At 48.2% G+C, this 27,381-nt stretch overlaps 1 protein-coding gene across 1 annotated transcript in view; it reads right to left on the minus strand.

Annotated features, from left to right (window-relative positions):
- PtA15_6A829 (uncharacterized protein) overlaps positions 1–27,381 on the minus strand; it is a gene marked incomplete at both ends in the record, with an annotated part of 57,348 nt that overhangs the window by 29,485 nt on the left and 482 nt on the right. The window lies entirely within an intron of this gene.

Here is a 27,381-nt window from a genome sequence, read left to right on the forward strand (position 1 = left end):
CAGAGTCCGCTAGCAAGCCGAAGAAGAAGGCCGTCATGATTAGACATCTTGTAATGCTGACCACGGCGTGGATCAATTGCACCGAGTTCCAAAAGGCCCTTCTCGACCTAGCTATCGTTGCCTTTTGGGGCCTAGCGCGGCTCGGAGAGCTCACATACAATGACAAATCCGGCCCACTGAGGAAATCAGCGTTGGTCATGGTCAGTGACATATCCATCAGCTCTACCGGACCCGGTAGAAGAGCGATCGTACAAATTCGGGGAGCCAAGACGGCCAAACCAGGCGAAATTCAGGAGTTGAACCTCATCGGAATGAAACTTATGTTATGTCCTATCCTCGCTCTGGAAAGAAGGATAAAAGACGCTAAGGACAGGGATACTTCCCTTTTCAGATACTGGGAAGCGGGTCAACGCATACACATCACCAAGCCCGCCGCCTGCCGCGCCCTCACACAATTCTGGAACTCCAACGGATGCTCAGGAATCTCAGGTCACTCCTTCAGAGTCGGAGGCGCCTCCCTTCGACACGTCACGGGAGTAGCTCAAGAAGAGCTGTGCTGGCTCGGGAGGTGGAACTCAGACAGCTACAAGCTATACCTTTGGGATTACTCAGCAGAAGATATAACTGACACTAGAACCATCATGCACGAGATCCAAGATTGTTGGAAAAAGTGAAATCAACCCCGATGGGCATCAAGCCCCAACTTTGGTGTCAAATGCAGCAAGCCAAGGGCGCCCGGCTTGGGCCCTCTAGCCGGAGAATTGGGTCTAGCGCCCTTGCCCTCACACCTCCGGTGTCTTTTCTGTTCCGGGAGGTCCCGCTCCGCTGTCCTCTCCTCCCTTGGGAGCTCCACGCAGACAAGTCTTCCCTCCTGGATAAATTAATGCTGGAGAAACCTAAAAAGAGATTAACGCAGTGAGTCGGGAACAAAAACCTCCCCTGACCCACACACGGGAGCCTTGGGAAACCACTCCCTTGTTTGCGGGGCCCCCCAAATGTGAGCTGAACACACAGGTGTCAACCGAGTGATAGCTTCCCCTATAAGGGCTAGCTGTGCCCGCAGGCTAACAAGTCTAAGGGCCTGTACCATAGCAGTTCAGAAAACTATTTTTTGCCCGGAAAACAAGTTTATCTCCGAAAAACAGTTTTCACCAAAAAACATGTACCACAGTGCATGTTTTTGGGAATAACCGGATATTGTTTTTCTATCCAAACGATCGATTTCCACAAACAGGTCTGACCACCCTGTTTCTTCATACTGATTTCTCGTCACTCACCGTTGCCCAGCAGTTGACTCATTGCAATGGACCATAACATTGATCCAGCGGTCCTCATGGACATTCCACCACCTGCTCCACCATCCGCCCTACCAGTCGAACGCTCTGCCACTATTGCGCCTTCTCCAGCACCCAGCTTGTGCTCCACAAAGCCGCCACCAAAAAAGAAATCCGCACACAAGAAAGCTAGAAAAAAAGCGAAGAGCGATGAGGACGATGACAATAACGATATTGAATCTAAATCACCACCCCACATTTGGACAAACAACCAGCGGTCTGCCCTGCTTGAGCTTATAGCAACTGAATTTGCTGCTGGTAAGCAAACCAATAACGGTGGTTTGAAGAAGGAAGCTTGGCCGGGTGTTGTGAAGAAACTCAATGAGAAGCTTGGAACCAATCTTACTGGTAATCAATGCAGGAACCAAAAAAATACTCTCCGAAGACTTTTCATCGACTTCAAGTTTCTTCGTGATCAGAGCAGGTTTGGGTGGGATGAAGAGTGTAAAACGGTGACCGCTGATGAAAAGGTTTGGGAAGAGCTGATTGAAAGTCATCCTCGAAGAGAATTCGCCAAACTGAAGGATAAGCCGTTCCCTCTGTATGATCTTGCTCTGAGCGTCTTCGATGGAACGGTGTGGTGATTTATATAGGCAAGCGCGGTAGAATGTCCACGCAGGGATAGCGCGGGCGGGGAATGCACAAAGACGCTCAGGCATGGTGCATTCCAGTGACATAAGCACTGAGGATGAGGTCAGGAAAGCACGCTAGGAAAGCTTACGGAAAGTCACACGCGGATTGGAATGCACGGATTGCGGATTGCGGATTGCGGATTGCGGATTGCGGATTGCAGATTGCGGATTTCGGATTGGGTATTCGGATTGGAGCGGAAAAAGACAGGGCTGGACTGCGGCGGGACTACACACGTGGACTGGTAGCAGCGGCGCGTCAGCGGGTGAGCCATGACAGCTCGAGCGGGTTCCATCAGCGGGTGGAACCGGGGTGAAGGCGGTGGCAAGAGAACGACTGACGGGGGCTAGACAGATGACGGTGGGAGGGCAAGCGTCGGAGAGGAGCAGAGTCTGGGAAAGTGAAAAGCGGGATAGCGGGCGGAGTAGGCGGACTAGTGCGGGAAAGTGTCAGACGTGCGGGATTGGGTGGGAAAGGCGATGTGTGTGGAGGGGAGGACAGGGAAAAGGGGTTTTTTGGCTCTCTTCTTCAGAATTCTAGATTATTATCTTTATCCTATCGTATTACGGATTACAATCATCATCATTGTACTTACAACTACGGACGTACAAGAGTTATTGAGAGAATATCTGTGTTCTTATCCTTATTCAAGAGTTACTTGCGGATTTTTGTGCTTACGACGTGCGGAGCTTTATTCACTTGCGGACTATTACGCTATAGATCAGGCTCAGTAAAGGAGCGCTGAAGGCTAGCGGAAAGTAGCAGTGCGAAGCCAAGTTACCGACAATCACACAGCCCGGACATCAATATTCTTGAAGGAGGCGGTTAGCGGACATTCTACATCAGCCAACCAGCTTTCATTCTCACAACGGCTGCCACTGGCGGAACAGCGGGCGCTCATCTCCCTCCGTTGACAACCAATGCAATCAAACTCACGTCGGCGGCCAAAAGAAAAATGGTGAAGGAAGACAATGATGACGACGATGATACTGATGTCAAAGTGAACCCCTTGTCTTCTATCAAAACCACGACCTCAACTGCTAAACCCAAACGCCTCCGCGAATCAAAAAACATGCTCATCAAGTCAGAAATGGAAAGCATTAATGGTGCAATCCAGGCAGTCTCAGAAAACTCCAAAGGTCTAATGGGAGCATTCACAATGATTGCCTCAGCAATATCGAACAACTCCAAACCTGAAGATCAATCAGTCAGTACCCCAAGCCTCCCAGTCCTTGGTTCTAGCACCCCATCCTTGGGACCAATCCAATTGGTCAAAGACGCGGCCCTAGACCTTTGCGCCAAAAAATTCTTGGGGATTGTTCCCGTTGAGTCCTACGTCGAATATGTATTGGTACTTGAAGACAAAGACAAGGCCTCAACATTTATAACACTCAATCGTACTTCAAGCTATGAAGTCTGCCACGCATTGCTCGAGAAGCAGGTATCAAAGGCCAATAAGCAGGCATGATGCAACCCCAGTGAGTCTGAAAGCCTGATAGTAATTACCATCTTGATGCTTGTTGTGACTGACTATTTTATAATCTGTGTTTCCTCAACTCAGACCCGATGTTCTTCTCAGATCTGTGTTGCTCGCGTCTCAGTGGCATCTGTTTCAGCTTCTTGTTTGCCTCTGCTTTGGCAATTTCTTTCTCTGCAATGTCATTTATCTCTAAGACTCTAACTTTATCTCTCTGATCTACAAAGTCGCTCATAGAATGACAAGTCATGATATAAACACAAAAGTTTGCCTTGTATAGGCTACATATTGATCCCAGAGCTTGTTATCAATAATGTCGGTACAAGAATGAAAAGATGCATGATATAAACAACAATAGAAACTAAGTTTGCCTTGTATAGGTTACGTATTGATCCCAGAGCTTCTTTGCCAGTTGATCACGCCGTTGCTTCATGATTGCATCCTCCTTGGCGACATTAAAAGGTTCCGAGTCCATTCGGGTACGGGCAAATACTCGGGCATCTTCATCGGGATTGTCAGATAGGTTTTCAATTCCCTCATGACTTCAGATGAAATTCCAAAGCATGCAGAGAGCATAGATCAAACGGACTTGTTTGCTCAGGTCAATCTCGGGTGCCGATTGGAGGATGGAAAATTTCCTCTTGATACATCCAAAGATGCGCTCAACAGTGCTACGGAGGGTAGTGTGCCTTAAGTTATAGAGCTCCCTTTTGTTTGACGGCTTCATTCCGGCTTGGGCCTGTTCTTTGAGATGGTATTGGACACCCCGATATGGTGTCATTAATCCTTGTCAAAGGCCGTATCCGGCATCGGCGAGGAAGTAATTCTTTTGAGGGATCTGGAGACCTTTGGATGTTGCATCGTTGAAGACTTGGGTATCGTGAGCGCTGCCTTCCCACCCAGCCAGGACATAAACAAATTCGAAGTTGAAATTAACGGCCGCAAGCACGTTCTTGGCCAAAAAGTGTTTCCGGTTTCGCCATGGACTCTGGATCTCAGCGGGTACAGTTGCTGGTACAAAGACCCCATCAAGAGCGCCTAGAGCATTCTTGAAAGCTTTATACTTCGGGTTTTGCGAAATCACATTGGGTTGTTGACACGACTCCATGTCAAATTTTACATAGTTTGGATATATAGCAACCAGCAAGTCAAGAACAAGGCTAAAGTACCTGATCAAATTGTACACACAGTAGTATTAATGACTTGCTGCCAGCCACTTGAGGATATTGGGAAATAAACAACTCACCAATTAATTGTAAACAAACCACGGCGGAACTTGACCGCTGTCTGGCGCATGTTATTGTTGTGACAAACAATATCCAAGAAAATTAACACCTGTTCCTCCACGGAGACCGATCGACCGTTCTTAAGGAGGCCGTTAATCGTCAATTCTTCAACTAGAGTGTTGAAAGTTGTGCGTTCCATCCGAGTGATTTCGCGGAAGAGCTCGGGCCTGACTTCATCCAGCAGGAATCTAGTGTATCGTGCTTGCCCTCCATCTCCATAATATGCCTCGTATGTATTCCATAGACTACCGAGGTACTTGCAAGCTACTCCAGCGGCAGCGAGCGTAATTAAGACGCGATCCATTCTGATAATTGCTGCTCCGGCAGCAGCCAGGGCGGCTACAAACTTGTTATCAACCATTCTTGATGAGGCTGGATGGGTGGGGTGATGTGTGTTGTGTCTTGATGGTTGAGGTGGTGCGTTGATGTGTTGATTTTGGTGTCTTCAAGGGTGGATAGGTTTGTCTTGATCATTGAATGGTGGAGATGGTAGGATACCGGTGATCACAGGACCAAGGAACAGGAAGGCTATGGTACACGTTTCTCAACAGGCTGTTTTCCGGTTCCAAACAACACAATGTCAAAAAAAAAAACTTGTTTTCCGCGCAAGCAAAAAACAAATTTTGTATGGTACAGGCCCTAACAAGACCAGTGCAAGATCTGCGGGAGCCGCTGCGATGTACCGTAGCCGCAGTCAGCTAGGCCTCCCCCCGCCGACGTACGCCCTCCCTGAGGCGCCTAGGTATAAATGGATGTATATAGCTGCACTAGACCTAACCTTGTGATACCGGTACACATAACCCTATCTATTGTGTACCGGTATAGATAGCCACGCGCCCCGGCTCCCTTCTCTTCCCTCATCGATATTGGAAATGCTTACGCGCGTGGTTAGCTTACTCAAAGACTGTCATTGTACAGATCGCCTGAGCTTTCTATATTTGTCTCCACTCTGCGCGGCCCTCTTGTAACGACTCCGCTTGGTTTCTACTGAAAGTTTACAGATATTTTATGTTATTCTTTAAGTCTGTCTTTAGTTCAATTGACGATTGGGATTCCGGAGCGGTGTTGCTTTTCAATTTCGGTGCATGTAATCATGATGACATATTTTCATTGTGACGTCATTGGAGTTTTGCCAATGATGGTTATCTACTCTCTTTCCTTGTACCTCTTTCCTCCGCTCTTTCTTTCCTTTTCTCATTGAGATATTATTTGTCATTATAGTTGTAACCTTACTTATCATTATCTATCCGAGCAAAATCTTATATCTCGGAAAGTATACAACCAAGAAGCTTATAGATACAAACTTTGACTTGAAATCTTAACTTATTACTTAAGCACACAGCAAACTATCCTCTTGGATAAGTTTCATAGCTACATAGCGAACTAAGTGATAGGCCAGACTTCACATTTATATCTTGATCTCTTTTTTTTTTTTTGGACTACTATACTCCTTCATAATCATGTCCGACAATTCCGTAATCTCTCCAATAACTCCAGTTTGAAATTCTCCTAGGTTTTCTCCGTCTCCACCCAGCAATCCGCCAAACATCTTGGTTCCTAATTCTCAACAAACCCCGTTCTTTCCAGCTGGAGCTCCTTCGCCAATCAATCACAATTCTTCGTTTTTCATGACCTTTTCTCCTTGACCAATTCCTACAACTTCTCCTCAACCGCAAGTTGGCCCTCAGCAAGGTTCTTCGCGGGATCATCCAGCTACTCTTAATGACGCGGGCCAACAAGAAGAAGACATTTCGGCATTACTTTCCAATTTACGAGTCAATAATTCAACCCAATCCACTTTGTTGCAAGAACAATCGGCGCCAATCGCACTTTTGAAGGCTCAAGCTCGTCAAGACAAGCTTGCAATCTCTTCTTTCAAAGCGGAATCAAAGAATATCAAGGATATTTTTCATGCGGAGTTGTTGAAACATCAAGCAAATAATCAACAATCGATTGCGCACTTACAAGGAGTATTAGAGGGATCAAATGACGCTTTGGGGGGTCAATTGGGTCGGTTAGAGGTTATGAATACTCATTCTATTTCTGAGAGGCCTCGAATTTTCGTTGAACCCCCCCATCAATCTCATATATTCTTTACGGGAGCACCACGCAAAACTAACAACTTCGTCTTTTTGATGAGAAATACTTTTGAAAGGATCGGAGAGCAGTTTAATTCCGAGAAACAGAAGATTTTATGGAATTCTGGATACTTTTGTGGTGGCCCAGGAAGATTGGATGGGGAAGTGCCTTCGTATACTTGGTGGCGCGGACTACTTTCTAAAAACGCCGAGGTTCTTCATTTGCCAACTCTTAGGGCGTCTGCGAAGATGGACTATGTTATAGCTGAGCTGCAAGACATTGACTCTTTCATCGAAGCTATAGAGCGGACCTTTGTTAATCATCATGAATTAGAAGAAGCAGAAGCGGCCTTTTATTTGGCTCGACAAGGAAACAAGACAATCAAAGAGTTTAACATTCTATTTAATTCTTTGCTTCACCCTTTGAAGCTCGATGATCGCTTGCAGTGCAAGGCGTACGACAAGGCGATAGATGCGAACCTCTTCAGGTTGGCTCTTATCAGGGGACCTTGGACTGATGTGGAGGATTTGTCGATGAAGCAAGAAATCACAGTTTTGGTTTCCAGAAATTTGGCGGGAGTCAGCAAGATTCTGGACCCAATGCCTCAATCTCGAGTCATTAATCATCCTCCGGTTCGACTTCCACAACCACCTCCTCAACAACAGCGGGGAAAGGGTCCGGATGACGATGCTATGGACTTGGACAAGGTTTTGGCGGCCATGAGGGATGCCGGCTTTTCGTATGTGGATTTTCGACAACAGTGCGTGGACCGCAACATCTGCATTTGATGCAGTGGTTCTTTCGATGATGCCCACTATCAGAAGCGAGGTTGTACACTGGGGAGGGATATGAAGATGGATATGACTGATATGTTGGAATTGTGGAAGGAATGGGGTGGTTCTGTTCGTCGTAAAAAGGCGGGCGGAAGGCGAAGTGATTCGAAATGGGCTCCTGAAAGCTTGTCGAAGCAAGGAACGGGGACGTCTTCTAATCGATCAATCCCTAAATTTTCAATCCCTCAATCTCGACGCGACAATAGTGAATCGGTTTCTCTGGCTCCTCGTCCAGACAAGGGGAAGAAGCGTCAGTCGCTGGCCAAAGTCAATGGGTTGCCATTCAAAAAGCAGGCGGCACTGTCTCAAGCCCGTTCCGATGATGCGGGATTATCAGCCGATGTGATCAATATGGAGGATATGTCGGCTGGGGAGGTGTTTTTTAACACTTGTATGGCGGAAAAGATGAATTCTGCCGACTGTAAGCAATCTCATTTTGTTAATCTTTCTGCTTGGTCAGACGGTCGACCTTTCTTTTATGGTAGTTTGCTCACTGGAAATAATTGTAAGACTAACTTCTATGTTTTGGTTGATTCTGGCCCATCCGCCTCATTTATTGACATTAACTTTGCTAAGAAAAATGGCCTTCAGATTCTTCCGATGGCAGTTGGCTTGCAGTGTAAATCATTTGACGGCTCTTGCGCGACTTCGGGTCAAATTGTTTCTTACACAAAAGGGGATGTATTAATTCCCACAAACTGTAGTTCTTATCTTTGCTCTCACATGAATTTGCATTTAACCAAGTTAGCGTCTGCAGATATTATTTTAGGGAACTCGAGGTTAAAAGAGTCTGGTTCTTTTGTAGGTGGGAAGAACAGTGATGTAGTAATGTATGAATGTATCCAAGAAATATGTCAATTTATAGTATGGAATCTAAGTCGCTTACAGACAAGTTTTGCAACGTTTTTGTCACAGAGTCTTTAGCTGTTCTTCCTCCTTATCAAGGACAGTTTGATTGTGAGGTCAATTTAAAGTCAGGAGCCGAGCCTCCTTTTGGTAAAATGTATAATTTGAGTAAACCAGAGCGAGATGAATTGAAGGCCTACATTGACAAGAATCTTTCTAAGGGTTTCATCAGGTTATCCTCTTCTTCAGCGGCGGCACCGATTTTTTATGTTAAAGTGGCAGGTAAAGCAAATTGGCCGTGTGTTGATTATCGCATTCTGAATAATATGACAATAAGGGACTCGTACCCTTTGCCGGTTATTGCTCACTTACTAAATAATTTACAGGGGTGCAAGTTTCTTTCCAAGATCAATCTCAAGGCGGCTTTCAATCTTCTGCGGGTGGCAGAAGGCCACGAGTGGAAGACAGCTTTTCGTACGCCATGGGGCTTGTATGAATACCAGGTTATGCCGTTCGGATTGGCAAATGCACCGGCTACCTTTCAGCGGTTTATTCAGCACGTTTTAAGGGAGTTCTTGGACGTTTGCTGCTTCGTTTACATTGATGATATTTAATATATTCTAAGACTCACAAGCAACATTTGGCTGACCTTAATTCTATTTTACAGAAGCTCCAAGAGCATTCTTTGAAAGCTTCTTTGAAGAAGTGTCAATTTTTTTGTTCAAAGGTGACCTTCCTCGGCTTTGACATTACAGATGAGGGTTTGAAAATGAATGAGGACAAGCTGAAGACTATTGGCGATTGGCCTTTTCCGGTTACGGTGTGGACTCCTGTCAGGGCTGAGCTGAGGCAGTCGGTTGAGGGGTTGGTGCTTGAGTGCTGCCCTTGTTGGTGATCCCTGCAAAAATTATCGGGTATGGGTTGAAAGATGTGATAGCGGTGGGGGGATTTATTGAGAGGGAACGAGGGAGTTGGAATACCCTTGGCGGTTTGGTTGGGTGTAAATCTCAGGAAAAGTGGGAAAATCAGAGGAAAGCCGGCGTGTTCGTCGGAATGTTGGCTGGTGATCAGAATAGGAGAGACTCAGAAGGCTCGGGTACTCAAAACTCAGAAAGATGCGGGGATGAATCGACACAATCCGGGATCAATAAACTTCAGAACTCAAAGATTGATGATATTCCTCGTGGTTCGGAGGTGGATACCATGCCAATCCTTCCTCCAAGTTTGGCTGAACTTGGATTCAGGCCCGCAACATGCCGCGCGACAAGCCCTCGTGCCCGCCGCGCCCGTACAACTAAGATGAGCAATGAAAAGGAACAACCAGAGCAACAAACAGAAACATCACAGAGCAACAAAAGAAGCAAAACAAACCCTCCTCCCTCTCATCCTCTCCAACGCGCGCAAGTAAGAAACAGAAAGAAAGGAAAGGTCAAAGAGAAAACAAAATCACATGAAACAAAACCAAACAAACAAAGAAAAGGGAGAAAGAAGGAAGAAAAGAGAAAGAGGTAAGGAATGATAACATGGGCCTGAAACGTCTTGAGAGTGTTGCGCGCGCCGCGCCGTCGAGTATTGATGGTCTTGATGATCTTGAGGCCATCTTCCTGGTGTCTTGACGCTGAGTACGCGCCAGAACTCCACATCTCCTCCCAGATTGCAGTCTGTCCCTAGACTGCGCGTCGTTCCTTGACTACATGCTGCCGGACAAAGAAAGAAAACCGCAACAGAGTGGCTCACAGAGTGGCATGTAATGCTATGACACGCGTAGAGGAGCCTTGAGATGCATACACATGGGAGGACTTACTTTTGCCCTTCCATGTCCTCGCGAAAAAAGTATCTCTTGACCTGATCCGCCACAAATCGCCGCTTAAGTTTGGTGCCATCCAACTCTGCCAGAATGTAAGAGCCTCCCTCGACTTGACGCACGACGCGGTAGGGACCGTTCCACCTGTTCGCAAATAGCTGGCCCCACTGCGTTTCCAGTGCCCGGTTGTACGTCATAACCATCTCGCCTGCCTCAAGCGAGTCGCGAAGCCGATCTGAGCGCTTGCCTTCCCAATATTTAACAGAATTGCCACGTGCCTCCATCATTTTCCGGTAAGCAATTTCCCGTGTTTCTTCGCTCTGCTCCAGCTGTTGGGACCTAGCAACTAAAAGGTCGGAAGTCGTGCGCACTGCGTCCCAATCAACGCCCAGGTAGGATTCCATCTCCAGATCAATGGGAAGAACAGCTCTCTGCCCAGAAACCAGTTCATACGGAGAGTACCCTGTGGTTCGCTTTGTAGAGATCCTATCAGCAAAAAGGACCAAGGGAAGGAATTTCTTGCAATTCTTGCCGCTCTCTCCCGCTAATTTGGCCAGCGCCGCCTTCAATGGTGCGTGCCCTTGCTCGACCATGCCTTGAACTTCAGGGTAGTAGGGTGTGGACACTCGATGCTGCCCCGGCAGGGTGCGAAGCATATCCGCCAACGCACCTCCGAACTCCAAACCGCCATCTGTTGAGTAAGCTTGGGCTGGACCGTAACGCATAGTCCAGTGTTCCTGGAGGAAGGAGGCTACGGCCTCGGAAGTTAGATTGTTTAAGATTTTGGCCTCTACCCAGCCAGAGAAGTCATCTCGTGCGACAATGAGATACTTAGCTCCACTAGCCTTCAAGTGCACTGCATCCATTGCCACTCGTCCAAAAACCGTTGACTCTCCCGTCGGATACCGCGGCTCCAGAGGCCTCTTAAGACTACGCCGCTGACAAGCATCGCAACTCTGGCACCACTGAGTCACTGAATGCTTGAGGGCCAGCCACCAAAACCGCTCAGACACGCGGCAATAAGTTTCCGTCACTCTGCAGTGCCCCAAATCTTCATGCAGCTTTTGAAGTACTCCTTCCTGTTTCGCCGGGATTGTGATGACAATACGAGACAGCGGGCTACCCCTTATCATGAGGCGCCCTCCTTGCAAGAAGAAATCTGAGGACCGTCTTCTCAAGGCTCGAAACTCTACCGCATCCATACCCTCGGGCTTCGCTAGTGTTGACAAAAACTGCTCCATCCATCGCCAATAACCTTCTTGATACCCTGAATACTGAACAGAATGCACGCGGTAGGGATCCACGGGTCGGATGAACGGGGCTTCCTTGTCGAAGTCGGAAGGGGGATCAGATTTGTTGTCACCTTGTGGGCGCCGTGACAAGCCGTCCGGCATGGTGAACAATTTGCCGGGACGGTGAACAACGTCAAAGGAGAAAAGCTGGATGAAAGATACCCAACGCGTCATCGACGCGTTGGGCAAACTTGGAGCGTTGATCATTTGAACCAGGGACTGAGCATCCACTTGTAGCTCAAAATGCTGCCCCCACAATACCGTTTGGAGCTTCTTCAGTATCCGGGCGACGCCATATAGCTCAAGCTTTGCCTGCGAATATTGTGACTCCACATACAAGAAGAGCAGAGACTTGTAAAGCGCCGGACAATCCAAACCATTTGAGTCTTCCTGAGTAAGCACCGCGCCCGCGGCATGAAAGCTAGAGTCCACCGCAAGCTTGAGTTTCCCCGCATCTGGACCGTAGTCAATCTTGACCAAAACTATGTCTTTCCCAACAATGTTCTTGAGTTCCTGGAAGGCCTGCTTGCATTCTTCGGTCCAATGCCATTCTGAATCCTTGCGCGTCAGCCGGCGGAGGGGAAGAAAAATCTGAGACAATGACGGAATGAAAATTTGGACGTAGACGACGACACCCAGGAAACCTGGCACTTCAGTTGCGCTGGCAAGAGTTGGCCATGAAACGATCTTGTTGACTTTACTGGCCGCCATTTTCCGGCCCTCCTTACAGACCACGTGGCCCACAATTTCTAAGGCGGGAACGCAGGCCGCAAGCTTTGATGCAGAATCCGTCAGACCAGATTCCTCAATCCAAAAGAGGATGCGTTCCAGGACCTTGGCGTACTCCCAAATGAAGTGTTGAATTCCACAATGCCAGGACAGAAGCTCGCCGCTGTAGTCAGACTTTGGGCCTTTGATGCCCCCATCATCAATGAAGATGCCGGCGTGCTCAGGTATCTTGTCTTGTAGTATCCAAACCATTTGCGCTTGGTAGACTGCTACTAAGTTTGTGGCTCCTTGAGGGAGTTGGGTCAACTGGAACCGACCTAGAGGCATGTCAAAAGTAGTTAAAGGCCCAGAAATGGGATGTAAAGCGCGCTCATTGTAGCCGCCCATAATATCCCCAAGACCGTAACACGTGCGACCCGAGAAAGACTCAACAAATTCCTCTGTAGCCGGAGGAACCCCTGCGTCACGGATCGTAACTTTATTCAACGATTGCAGATCATGTACCACCCGTAGTTTACCGTTTCCCTTGAGTACACAGAAGACCGGGCTTGAATAGCTCGATGTTGACTGTTTGTACAGACCGTTTCGAACTTGTTCCCGGATGATGCAAATATACTCTTCAGACTTGGCGGCCGGAATCGGAATCTTCCTCTTTTGCCAAGGTTTGTGTTCAACAATGGGTATGATGTAAGGGAGTCCGTAGGTCTTCTTCAGCAGTCCGCGCTCATCCTTGGTGAAGGCGATAGCAAGGTTGCGCTCCGCCAAAACGTTCTTGATCAACAATAATTTGTCCGGGTAGAGCCAACCCTCCGGGCCGAAGTTAACCATGGACAGCCTCTCTTCGGTTACTTGTCCCTTGGGTGCAAAGGGTTCAACTAAAGAACAAGGTAGACCTTGGTATGGGTCGCGTGAGAGAGGCGGACGGCATAGCGGTGGGTTCAACTCCTGAGACATGGGCTGATTCACTGGTTTAATCTTTCTGGCAACCGGTTTGTACTTAGCCGCCAACACCAAGTAGCCGCCCTCCCTCCATGATTGCGCCAAATCTACCTGCGCGCTGCACCGAAGCCCTGAACCCATAAGGAGACTTGTCCAATGCTCCGCCCAATCCCCGAATGCCGCCTTATCTGAAAAGGAGAGTCCGGCCGGAAAATCTTTGCTCACGTACGTGGCACGAGGTAGGGTTTTACGACGGTTGGGGAGCATCACGCCTCGGAGGTGCATATTGGTGGGAACTTACTTTCACACCATATGCCCTCCACGGTAACCTAAACATCACCACTCCACCTTCACATTCCAATTGAAAAGAGAATAGTTTAAGCTCATTGCGGAGCTCCGCGCCGCATGCCGCGCCTTCCGTTGTACCAGATCCTAAAAGAGAAACGCCAGCATCCGGGGTGTGGCTCACCAGAGTGGCACGAGGTAGGGTTTTCGACAATTGGGAAGCATCACGCCTCGGAGGTGCATATTGGGAGGAACTTACTTTGTTACTCCCAATCTTCCGCGGTATATCAGAATCCTGTTTACCGGCTTGAGCCTCTGTTCCCAAGGAAATTAGTTTACTCTTGTCTCGGAAGCCGTCATAAGACGTAAATAGTTTTCCCTCTTTGCGGAGGAGGAGTAGTTTATTCTCTTCGCGGAGACGATCGCGGGTTGAATCTTGAGCCTTCTCCTGAGCTGGGAATTGAGAATTAGCAGAGGGTTCCCGTGATGGGGCTGAGGCCTCCTTGCGATGAAACGAGGATAGTTTATCCTCTTCTTGGAGACAAAGATCCAAGCTTGGAGGGTTGACAGTACTGGAAAACAATTGGGGCGAACAGGGGCGGCTCACAGCGTGGCATGTAATGTTTTCGACGCTTGCAGAGATTCCCGGAGGTGCACAACGGATGGGACTTACTTTTATCCCTCCTATGCCCCGCGGCATATCCTTTTCCTCCTCTCTTGCACCTCTCCTAGTGTACAACTGAGACTTGAAACTGAAATAAAACTGAGAGCTGATCTTCTTTTTGATGTTTTTGATTATCTGTAAATGTTTTTCAGGTTTTCTGATTTGGTGATTGGACGAAGAGTTGGAAAGAAAATTGGGCCGATGATACTCTGAAAGATAAGTTGATTCGACGGCAAGAGTTCGAGCATCTAGATTAAAACTGCCGAGAACCGAACCAACTGTGCTCATAAAAAAGGACGATCCTCCGAAGAATCCTCGGGGAGCCGCGCCACATGACTAAGCACAGCCTTACAACCATGACCTGGGAAATCACGCTCCCATCGGCCCGACCCAGTCGAGCACAAAGAAACCTCGATGTTCCTTCCAGTGGCGTCCGGTATGATAAGCTTCTCGCCCGATTGTGGTGAGAACGCCAACGTCGCAGCCACATCCATTAGGAATGGCCGACCTAAGATCAGCGGCCCGTCCATTTTCGTGATCCAAAAGTGACACGTCTTCACCAACGACTTGCCGATCCGGACCTGCACGTCTTCGGCTACGCCCATCAATTCACAAGCCTGGTTATTGATACCGTAGACCGCAGATGTGAAATTAACTCGAGGGCTTAGATTAAACTTGTTGGCCATGGTGTCCGAGATAAGATTCAATTGAGAGCCCAAATCAATGAGGGGAGACGCTGAAGTCTTGTCGTCTCCAATGAGACACGGCAAATATCCTAGAGGACAGGAGTAAAGGTTTGGATCTGTTCCCAAATCTCTGTCAGAGACCTCGGCCAACGTTCCGGAGTTCACCTTCAACTCTTCGGTTCCAACCTCTACACACCGCCTAGACACCCATTTCCTCATGCCTTCGGCTATGGATGGGGAAATCGCCATGAGTTCCGATACCGTGATGTCGGGCACCTTCAAAACCGATATCTTTCGCAACACGCCGTCAACCGCGTTTGGGTGCTCTCGCGAAACCTCTCGTTCGAACCGCACTTTCGGACCAGCCGCCTTCGTAGGCTGCGGAGGAGTCGCGGGGCGATCAGGAGAAAGCTCGTGAGTTTGGTCGCCCCCAGCGCCTCGCTCAAATAGTTCCGGCTCCTCTTCCATCGCACTTCTTTCTTCAGGAACAGGCGAAGTTGGAACTCGTCGGATCGGGCGTTTTGCGGCGCTAAGAGGAACAGCTGGGGCCTTGTAAAGCTTCGGGTCTTCATGCCGCTTCCTGCCAGCGGGGTCGGCCTCATAAGCTCCTGAGAATGACTGAGACGACACCGCTGGCGGGTACCAGGGTTGAAGAGAACCACAACCAACTTTAAATCCTGCCACGGGCTCCGTCGCTGCCTGACTTGTAGCAGCTCGAGTAGGCTAAAACGACGCTACTACATGACGAATCGGCCTGGTAGAGTCCCAAGGTATCAACGCTCCGTTCGGCAAGAAAAAATTCGTGCCCTTCTGCTCTACGAGGTTGTCATCCTTATCCTTCTGGAGCTTGAAACAACGAGCGGTCCCGTGTCCCTCCCGGTGACAGTAAAAGCACACCATCGGACCCCGCGGATTCTGCGACTGCGATGGTTTAGTGGGTACCGAGGCCAGCTTCTGGTCGAGCTTCTGTTCGAACGCCTCGAACATTTTTGACAGCTCATCCATAGTCGGAACGGGCTTGGGTTGCAAGAATGAGAAGAACTAAGAGTTTTGTATTCCATAAGACATTTATCCAGGCAAATGCGAGTTTAAGAGAAAGAAAAACAACGGTTGCTCTTACCTCAGAGCAAGGGTATGACAGCCAAGAACTTCTTGAGACGGGTGGATTTATAGAGTGAGATAGGGAACTTTAGGGACAAGGATGGTGATTGCGGAGAGGTTCCGATGATGAAGAAAAGTAAGAAATAGGCTCAGACAGGTATTAAAGAACACGAGTTGGTGTGCAGGAAGTATAGAGCCTTGGCGGTGGATTAACGAGGATTGAGAAGCGTGACGAGAAGTCTGAAGGAACAAGATTAGAGAAAGAGATAGTGTAAGATTGGGATATTTTTAGTTTTGTATGTTTTAGCTTTAGGGGGTGTGGATTGCAGAAATGCTGGTGTGAGCTTGAGCGAAAGTGCTGGGAGTGTTGGAAAGTACCGGTGAGATGGAAGAGAGGATTAATGAGCTTCCTGGTGAGACGGCAGCGCTCTTTTATAGAAAAATATCACTGTACTAACAGGTTGAGAGCCCAAACGAATTGGGAATCCTTTCTTGCTGAGGAGCTCAGGGTTCAGGACTGATTGGTGCTGCACCTGACCAGGGGCCAGGGTTAGAGGCTGATACAACGCCTGCCAAAGCTGCGGTAAGTGGAGTGTATTGATGTACAGGATTAGTTTTGGAGCGTGGCTGTGTTTCATTCTCCCAACAGCGGCACGGGTCAATCTGAAGAGGAAGCTTACAGCTTAGGAATTCCTCCGAGCTGGGTTTTGCTATCTGACAGGCTGGCGTGCTTGGAGCGGCAACGCAAGAAGCAAAATTCAAGGAGGCTTGCAGCGTGAGAGGAGCAAGAGCTCGGCGGATTGAAGTTCGACCGACTGGCTTGGTGAGGAAGTCAGAGATGTTGCTATATGATTTGACATATTGCAGTTTGATGCGGCCTTCTTTGATGAGTTCGCGGACATGGTGAAGACGCAGGTCCATGTGCTTCGTGCGGAAGCCGTTTTGACTTGTTTCGCTGAGGGCAAGGTCGATTGCCCCCCGGTTGTCGACAGAGATGATTGGAATTGAGGGCTGAGTGTCAGTGGAGACTTCTTTGATTAGATTGATAATCCAAACGGTCTCCTTGCTTGCGTCCGAGAGCGCTTTGTATTCGGCTTTGGTCGATGAGAGTGATACTGTGTCTTGCTTGCACGATTTCCATGAGATGAGGTGAGAGTTCAGCGTGATCAAGTAGCCGGTGTGGGATCGTCTTGAGTCAGGGCAGTTGGCCCAGTCCGCATCGACTGACACGAGCAAGGGGGTTGTGCTGTTTCTGCTGAAGGAGAGACCGTTTGATCGCGTCCCCTTCAAGTATTGAAACACCTGAATTGCTGCGGAGTAGTGGGATAATCCTGGATTCTCCAGGTACTGTGAAAGCTTGCTAACCGCGTATGAGATGTCGGGTCTGGTGAGGATGCTGAGGTAGTTCAGTGAGCCAATTAAGGCTCGATAGTTGATGTTTAGAGACTTGAGTTGATTGACATCCTCTGGGGTGGCCTTGCCGATGTGGGCTTTTGGGTTGAGAGGACATGAGGCTGAGGGGAGATTGGAAGCTTTGAACTCGACAAGCTTGCGCTCGATGTACTGAGATTGGTGTAGGATGAAGCCAGTGTCAGTTTTGTCAAGCTTCATGCCAAGAAGGAAGGAAGCTTCGCCTATGTATTTGATTTGAAATTCCTTTTCCATTTTCTCCCGAAAGGCGGAAGGGTCGCAGCTGATGATGACCAAGTCGTCGACATGGGCGAAGATCCAGGTTGGAACTCCATCCATCTTCCAGAATACGCACGGGTCAGCGATTGAAATGACGAAGCCGATAGAAGTGAGAAAGGTGCTGAGCCTGTTGTACCAGGCCAGAGATGCTTGCCTCAGCCCGTAGATGGCTTTGTTGAGTTTGAGAAGCAGGCGCGATTCGGGTTTAAAGCCGGGAGGAGGAATCAAGTAAACGGTTTCTTTGAGATCGCAGGTTAGAAAGGCTGATTTGAAGTCCAGCTGGTGGATCAGGAGATTGTTGACGGTCACAAAAGATAAGAGGTATCTAAGGGAGCAGGGCCTCCCCGTTGGTGCGTACTTGGTGTCGAAGTTGAGGCCGTATGTCTGGCGGAATCCTTGGGCACAGATCCAAGCCTTGAATTTGATTACTTCGTTGCTGGGGCCGAGTTTCTTGCGGTACGCCCATGTTGATGGAATCAGGTTCATGCCTTCTTGGTATGGCATCTCTGTCCAGACGTTGTGATCGATCATGTTCTGAATCTCCTTCTCCTCCGCTTCCTTCCAGCGAGCGCTGTTGGTGCTGATCATGGCTTGGCGGTGATTTTTGGGTTCAACGGTGGCTGACAAGAAGGCTTGAGGCTGGCGTCTGGAGTAGTGCAGGATGTTTGATTTGTCAACGTTGCTCTGTATCAAAGTGGGATGGCGAGGGCCGTGAATGATGATGCGTTGGCGGGGCGGTTCCGGGACGTCGTCCTCATTGGCTTCTTGATCCACCAGGTCCATTGGTTCTGGCAACTGGTCTTCTGGCTGGTCCTGGGTTCCTTCTTGAGCATCGTCTTGGTGCGGTTGGTCGATGTCAGCCGTGTGGTCGTCAGTGTCAAAAGGGAGAGTAGGAGCGGAGATGATCTCGGCAAATGGAGAGTTGTTACAGTTGTCATGGCTGGGATTGAGAGCCGACATGGTGGGAAAAACTGACTCGTCAAAGTAGGCGTGGCGAGTCTCAATGACCTTTCTATCAATTAGGCGGACTACCCAATAGGCCGAGTAATCGTTGCTGTAACCAAGGAGAATTCCCTCCCAGGCAACTGGGTCGAACTTGCCGGTGCGCAGCTGTTTGGGTTTGATCATCCAGGTTTTGCAGCCAAAAGGTTTGAAGAATTTGAGGTTGGGGACTTTCTTGAAGAGTTGTTCAAGGGGCGAGATTCTGCTGCGGCTAAGAGAAGGCAGGCAGTTGGTGATCATCATAGCGGTTTTAACGGATTCACCCCACCACTCCTTTGCCAGGTTGGAGTGAATCATTGTACACCAGGCCATGTTGATGATTGTTTTGTTGGCTCGTTCAGCAACACCGTTGTGCTGCGGCGTATAGGGCGGGGCGATGTTGTGCTGGATTCCGGCAAGCTTCAGTTGTTCTGAAAGAGTTTTGTTGACAAATTCTCCGCCTCCGTCCGTTATGAGCTTCTTCATGCGGTGGCCGGTTTGGTTTTCAAAGAAGGTCTTGAATTCAATGATTGCCTCGCAAGCCGCCGATTTTTCTTTCAGGAGAGTTATGCTTATGTAACCGGTGTGTTGATCGACCAGCGTGAGGAAGTAGCGGGCTCCCGAGTTGGTTGACGGAGATATTGGGCCCACCAGTTCACCGTGTACAACTTCCAGCGGGTTCCTTGTTGCATCGAAGCTCCCTTTGAATGGTAGTTTGGAGGTCTTGCCAAGCATGCATGAGTCGCAAGCCGTGGATTGGATGAGGGAGGGGTCGTTGACAGCCACCCTTATTCTTCCTATGCTAGCGTGTCCAAGGCGATTATGCCACGTTTGGTAAGGCGAGGAGTTGAGAGAGTGAGTGTTACTGGCCAGACTTGTCACAAGAGCTGATACTGGTCCTATTGGGAGGTTGATTTCGAAGATTCCGTTTGCCAGGTTGCAGGAGAAGTAAATTGAGTTGTCGATCACGACCTCGTGGTTGCTGGCAACTTTGCGTACTTGAATGTTGCTTTCCATGAGCTGCGCGACTGAGATCAGGTTGCGGGTCAAACCTGGGACATAGAGGGCGTTTCTAAGGACCACTATCTTTCCCGTCGATTGGAATATTTGGGCCAGCCCCCCGCGCGTTGCTGTAAGGTTGTTTGCTCCTTTTCCTGTGCTAATGGGAATGCTGACGACCTTGGTTTCAGTGAAGAACGCCAAGTCATTTAGCATATGGTGGGAAGCTCCTGAGTCGAGGACTGGGGAGAGCTGATGCGGCTTGGTGAAAAGGCATTGAGCGGTGGTTATGTTGGCAAAGGCCGGCGTATTGTATGAGGCTGAGTGTGGAGAGGCTTTGACGGCGTCGGCGACTACGTTGTGGCTGACAGGTGGAAGATCGCAAATTGGTCTCAAGTGGGGGTGTAGCGCCCAGCACTTGGATTCCGGATGCGTGGCGTTTGGATTGTGTTCCTTCTTGCAGCGTGGTGGCGGTCTAACACGGGAGTTGCTAGCAAGGGCAACGGCGGATCTCTCAGATTGGTTGGGCCTGTGGGTTAGCTCCTTGTGGTTGGCCAAGTCCCAAAGTTTTTCGATTAAGGCTTCAGAGTTGTTTTGCAGGGCTTCGTTGGTGAGAAGCGGGTCAGTTAGCCCGGGTCGCTTTGTTGAGATTTTGGCTATGATAAAGCCACAGATGTCGGTCTCAGAGATGACCTTTCCAATTGCCGCAAATTCAGCAAGGGATAGCTCAACGTGGTCTAGGAACTGGTTGATATTTCCGGTGAAGAATAGGTTGTTCCATTTGTTGGTGGCTCGGATGCGGTTGTGGATGGTGTTCGATCCATACATCCTTTTCACCTTCGCCCATATGGCATATCCGTTTGATGCTCGCTGAGGGGTGACTATTCCGTGGTAGATGCGGTCCCCAAACTTGGAGCTTATTATGAACGCGGCCTCGTTGAGCTTCTTGTTCACGCTTGCCGTTGGGTTTTTGCCAGGATCGTTGGTGACCGTGGTGAGGAGTTCCTTGTGGCCGAGGTAGGTTGTTAGCCGTTGGGCCCACATGGGGTAGTTGCTGCTGCCCGTGAGCATCGGGAGAGTTGAAAGTTCTTCTTTGTTTGAAGTCATGATCGTCCTTGCTCTTGTTCGAAGTTGAGGTAGGGTTGTTGGTGCGTCGAGACTGTAAATCTGCAAGAATGAGAAGAACTAAGAGTTTTGTATTCCATAAGACATTTATCCAGGCAAATGCGAGTTTAAGAGAAAGAAAAACAACGGTTGCTCTTACCTCAGAGCAAGGGTATGACAGCCAAGAACTTCTTGAGACGGGTGGATTTATAGAGTGAGATAGGGAACTTTAGGGACAAGGATGGTGATTGCGGAGAGGTTCCGATGATGAAGAAAAGTAAGAAATAGGCTCAGACAGGTATTAAAGAACACGAGTTGGTGTGCAGGAAGTATAGAGCCTTGGCGGTGGATTAACGAGGATTGAGAAGCGTGACGAGAAGTCTGAAGGAACAAGATTAGAGAAAGAGATAGTGTAAGATTGGGATATTTTTAGTTTTGTATGTTTTAGCTTTAGGGGGGGTGGATTGCAGAAATGCTGGTGTGAGCTTGAGCGAAAGTGCTGGGAGTGTTGGAAAGTACCGGTGAGATGGAAGAGAGGATTAATGAGCTTCCTGGTGAGACGGCAGCGCTCTTTTATAGAAAAATATCACTGTACTAACAGGTTGAGAGCCCAAACGAATTGGGAATCCTTTCTTGCTGAGGAGCTCAGGGTTCAGGACTGATTGGTGCTGCACCTGACCAGGGGCCAGGGTTAGAGGCTGATACAACGCCTGCCAAAGCTGCGGTAAGTGGAGTGTATTGATGTACAGGATTAGTTTTGGAGCGTGGCTGTGTTTCATTCTCCCAACAGCGGCACGGGTCAATCTGAAGAGGAAGCTTACAGCTTAGGAATTCCTCCGAGCTGGGTTTCGCTATCTGACATGGGTGGGGCCGCTACCGCCTTCGGGCACTTCTCCTCTCCCATCCTCTGCATAATACCATTCGCCTCGGCCAAAGTCGCGGGTGCCACTGGTTTTGACGCCTTCGAATCTTCAAAAATCAGTGCCGTCTGCCTTCTCATTACTTCAGTGATTGCCGCCTTGAGAACCTTGAACTTTGGTAACTTGAAGCGGTTGTCAGCTGTAGTGATCATTGTGTTGTCTTTAAGAAGCTGATCCTTCTCATTACTTCAGTGATTGCCGCCTTGAGAACCTTGAACTTTGGTAACTTGAAGCGGTTGTCCGCTGTAGTGATCATCGTGTTGTCTTTAAGAAGCTGATCTCGGATTCGATCCTGAACCGTTAACAAGAATGACTGATAGTAGTCGTTACGGATCTCCTCCACGGACTCAATATGATCCTTGGCGAGAAGATAGGCTTCGATGGGCTCCCAATGCTTCCTAAAGGCCTGATAGTCCTCAACGGAGGAAACTCCTCCGCGCGCAACCCATCCCTCCGTTAAAGCTTTGATGTCTCGTGTTGAGGGGCACAGGGGTCGCAGGACTGAGGTTCACGGACTGAGTCTTGTGACACGGGGAGCTGTTGACACACGGAGACAATGAGGGTTGTATTCAGTGAGTAAAGAGCTCCAGGATCAGAGATCAGACAGACTAAATACAACACCAAAGCACAGCTATAGTAGAAGCATAAAGTATGGTATAAGCATCTCAACATCTCGAGCCATAAATTTCGCCGAGTCAATCTCTCCCCAGTACGACAGCATTGATGCCTTCAGTTTGGGCCAGTTTGGCGGCTCGTAGCCTTCTAGGGTCTCCAGGACGTCGAGGAGAGCATCGTCCACGAAGAAAAACAGCTGCTCAGCCATATCTTGCCCTGAGGCCTTGTCTAGACGGGCGGCGACTTGATACTGGTGTAAAAAGCGTTCGACGTTCGTCCCATCAAACTTCAGGCTCTTGCCGTGCGGAGGCTTAATCTTGACGGCCTCAACGGTTACGGGATCGGCCATCTTGCTCTTGAGGACCTTCAGGCTGAATCTAAACAAGAAGAGGCGGACGCGACGGGAAGGCTCACAGCGTGGCAGGTAATGCTTTCGACGCTTGTAGAGATGCCCGGAGGTGCTACTATGGAGGGGACTTACTTTTGTCTCCCCTATGCCCCGCGGCAGACGCCTAAAAAAAAAATAAAAGCTTTGTTCCGGTCTTGATCCTGAAACGAGGATCCTGAAACGTCTTTGGATAATGTGAGAGTCGCCAAAAAAAAAAAAGCAAAGAAAAGAAAAACAAAAGCGGAAGAATTCCAGCCTCTGACCACCAGTCCGTCTCGAAATCCTGAGGCAAGAATGTAAATCTTGAGGTCGCTGGTTTGATCCCGGCTTGGGGGACCAAATGTGGACTCCTGTCAGGGCTGAGCTGAGGCAGTCGGTTGAGGGGTTGGTGCTTGAGTGCTGCCCTTGTTGGTGATCCCTGCAAAAAGTATCGGGTACGGGTCAAAAGATGTGATATCGGTGGGGGGATTTATTGAGAGGGAACAAGGGAGTTGGAATACCCTCGGCGGTTCGGTTGGGTGTAAATCTCAGGAAAAGTGGGAAAATCAGAGGAAAGCCAGCGTGTTCGTCGGAATGTCGGCTGGTGAGAATAGGAGGGACTCAGAAGGCTCGGGTACTCAAAACTCAGAAAGATGCGGGGATGGATCGACAGGATCAGGGATCAATAAACTTCGGAACTCAAAGATTGATGATATTCCTCGTGGTTCGGAGGTGGATACCCTGCCGATCCTTCCTCCAAGTTTGGCTGAACTTGGATTCAGGCCCGCAACATGCCGCGCGACAAGCCCTCGTGCCCGCCGCGCCCGTACAACTAAGATGAGCAATGAAAAGGAACAACCAGAGCAACAAACAGAAACATCACAAAGCAACAAAAGAAGCAAAACCAACCCTCCTCCCTCTCATCCTCTCCAACGCGCGCAAGTAAGAAACAGAAAGAAAGGAAAGGTCAAAGGGAAAAAAAAATAACATGAAACAAAACCAACCAAACAAAGAAAAGGGGGAAAGAAGGAAGAAAAGAGAAAGAGGTAAGGAATGATAACAGGGGCCTGAAACGTCTTGAGAGTGTTGCGCGCGCCTCGCCGTCGAGTATTGATGGTCTTGATGATCTTGAGGCCATCTTCCTGGTGTCTTGACCCTGAGTACGCGCCAGAACTCCACAATGGTTCGCGGCCTTCAGAAATTCTTGGGTTTTACAAATTTTTATCGATTTATTCCGCGTTTCTCTTTGGTAGCAGGTCCGCTGACGACTCAGACTCAGGAAAAGTACAGTGATGCGGCTCTTTTGGATTCTGCTGCAACAAGGGAAGCGTTTGACGCCTTGAAAAAGTTGTTTATTAATGAACCTTTGTTGTTGCATTTTGATTTCAAAGAGGATAGGATTGTCCATGTCAATAGTTCTGGCTATGCGATAGCGGCAGTTCTGAGCCAGCCAAATACTAACGGTGACTACCTGCCGGTTAGTTATTTTTCTCAAAAGCTATTGGACCAAGAGCGATCTTGGAAGATTTTTGATTTAGAATTGCTGGCGATCGTCTTGGCTTGCAAGGAGTGGAGGGCATGGTTAATGGGAACTGCCAACCCTGTAGTTATGTACTCTGATCATTCCAACTTATTATATTTTAAAACAGCTAAATATCTTTCACCAAAGCAGGCGCGATGGGCGTTGTTTTTGGACAATTTCAACATGATGATTTATCACATTGTAGGTTTGAAGAATCCGGCAGATGGGCCCAGTCGCAAGGATGATTATTTTGATGGGAGAAAGCGGAATACTGATGTAGAGCTGATCACCAAGCAAATGGTAATCTGCGAGGCAGGGGAGACCAACAGTAATAATGACACTTCGCCTTTTTCTACTCATGATCTTTTTTTTCAAAGACCAACGAGTGAATTATTGACTTATTTTGTGGCTCATTATACAGAAGGAGAGAGGTCGTCGAAAGGGGTGGTTTTTATTGATGGTGTTTATTGGCATCATCACAGAGTCCTGGTTCCGGCTTCTTTGCGCGCAAGGATAATCATGATGTATCATGACTTTCCTGCGTCGGGGCATCCGGGTGTAGCTCAAACTTTGTCTAGCCTGTCTCGAACCTTTCCATGGCCAGGGATTAAAGCTTTGGTTATCAAGTATGTGACTAGTTGCGATTCGTGCCAGCGGGTAAAGGCTAGGCGCCGTTGTCCTGATGGGAAGCTGGTGCCTATTGTCGCGGATCCCAAGCCCTGGAGTGTCATAGGGATGGATATGATAGTTAAGCTCCTCCCCTCGGGGGGATTTGACTCTATTCTGGTTATTATTGGCTTGTTGAGTAAGCTAACTCATTTTATTCCTTGTAAGGAAGCTTCCTCGTCGGCGGTCTTGGCGGGTTTGTTCCGCAAACACATTTTCTGGTTACATGGCTTGCCTGATAAGATAGTCTCGGACAGGGGAAGTACCTTTGTTAGCAAGTTTTGGAAGGCCCTTATGAAATCTTTGAGTATCAGGTCGGCCCTTTCAACGGCTTACCATCCGCGGACCAACGGCCAGACGGAGCGAATGAATCAAGTCGTGGAAGATTATTTGCAACACTTTTGTTCCTATTATCAGGACAATTGGGACAAATGCTTGGAAATGGCTGAGTTTTCCATTAACAATTCCGATTCGTCTGGTTTAAAGATTTCTCCATTTTTCTTTACTTATGGCTTCCACCGGCGGTTTAATGTTTTAACGGAAAATACGGGGCGCAAGGGTCTGGACAAATTTCTGATTGATTTGCAGGTGTCTCAGGAGACCGCGATGGAATGTCTGCGACAGGCGCGGATCAAGCAAGCGTTGTATTACAATAAAGGGAAAAGGGATAGCCCGGTTTATCATGAAGGCGACGAGGTTCTTTTGCTAAGGAAATGTATTCAGTCTCGTAGGGTAAACTCCAAGTTGGATTACCAGTACATAGGTCCGTTCAAAGTAATCAAAATGGTGGGACCGAATGCGGTAATGTTGAATTTGGTTTTGGATTATCCTAAACTACATCCAGTTTTTAACGTTTCTTTACTGACGCGTTATGTACGCCCTGATTCAATTGGGGAGCGCGGAACTGAATTAGGGTTGAAAGAAAAATACTACACGAATGAACAGGTAGTGGACTGGAAGAAGATTAAGGCCGTTCTGGATGTGAGGACTGTGAAGAAAGGCTTGTTTGATTACTTGATTTCGTGGCAGAACTCCACTCTGGGTGAGGAGACTTGGGTATTGCAAAACCACATTCTGGTAGATGCAGGTAAATGTTTAGATGCTTTCCGTCAACATGCGGAGGCCCGCAAGAAGAAGGTTAAGAAGATTGCTATTGTTGAAGACAACAATAAGGTTCCTGGGTAGTAGCCAAGTCTCATTTTGTAACAACTCCGCTTGGTTTCTACTGAAAGTTTACAGATATTTTATGTTATTCTTTAAGTCTTTCTTTAGTTTGATCAACAATTGGGATTCTGGAGCGGTGTTGCTTTTCAATTTTGGTGCATGTAATCATGATGACGTATTTTCATTGTGACGTCATCGGAGTTTTGCCAATGATGGTTATCTACTCTCTTTCCTTGTACCTCTTTCCTCCTCTCTTTCTTTCCTTTTCTCATTGAGATATTATTTGTCATTATAGTTGTAACCTTACTTATCATTATCTATCCAAGCAAAATCTTATATCTCGGAAAGCATACAACCAAGAAGCTTATAGATACAAACTTTGACTTGAAATCTTAACTTATTACTTAAGCACACAGCGAAGTATCCTCTCAGATAAGTTTCATAGCTACATAGCGAACTAAGGGCCTGTACCATACAAAATTTATTTTTTGCTCCCTAAAGGCACGCCAAACATTTGACCAAAGCACGCCAATATAATGGGGTGGCTTGAAGCGCACGCCAAATAAGCTGGCGTGTCACAAATCTGACGCCATTTACATGGCGTAGGACTCCATTGCCCCGAGGTATGTGGCATTCTACAAGGTCCACGCCAAAAGTATTGAAATTAGTGGAGTGCCAGACGCTGTACGCCAATTGAGATGGCGTGCATAGTCCCCCAATGCCTCAATATCAGGTGGAGGTTCCCAGCGCACGCCAGTTAAACCTAAGATGATTGGCGGACTGCACACTTTCAAATTGGTGTGTACACTCACTTTGTGCACTCCAAAACCTGCCCCCTCACCCCCAATTGCATCTCACATCATAAAATATATCATTTTTTTGAACTCCATTCCATATATAAGAAAAAAATCACTCGAGAGTATTTAAGAAAGAAATTCAACATAAATATACTACTTAAGATTGTTGTGGAGAAGTAGGCCCGGGCAAATATCAGTTATCCAGAACTTTGCCGCCTTTGAAGCCATACGGACCAACGTGAGTGAAGGGGGAATGGGTTTGAGGCCATCCTTTGGCTCCACAATGGCCAAAACCCAGCGGGACTTGTCCACATGAAGCAGATAAATTGGTGTCGAGTCTGGAGATTGATTGGGGCCAAGACGCAGGGGAATGTCGGAATGGGAGCCTTGCATCGAGAGAAATATGACCAGACGGATTTAAACATCTGCAAGGATCTGACCATGGGAGAGCTTATTTAACCATTTTGCACGTGTTACCGGTCCTTTCTCATTGCCCACATCCCAGCCATTGATGATGGATCTGACCTTGTTTGTACCGCCGAGTAACTTTGCATAGGTATCTTTGTATTTTC

Source organism: Puccinia triticina, chromosome 6A, assembly GCF_026914185.1.
Source record: "Puccinia triticina chromosome 6A, complete sequence".
Lineage (NCBI taxonomy): Eukaryota > Fungi > Basidiomycota > Pucciniomycetes > Pucciniales > Pucciniaceae > Puccinia > Puccinia triticina.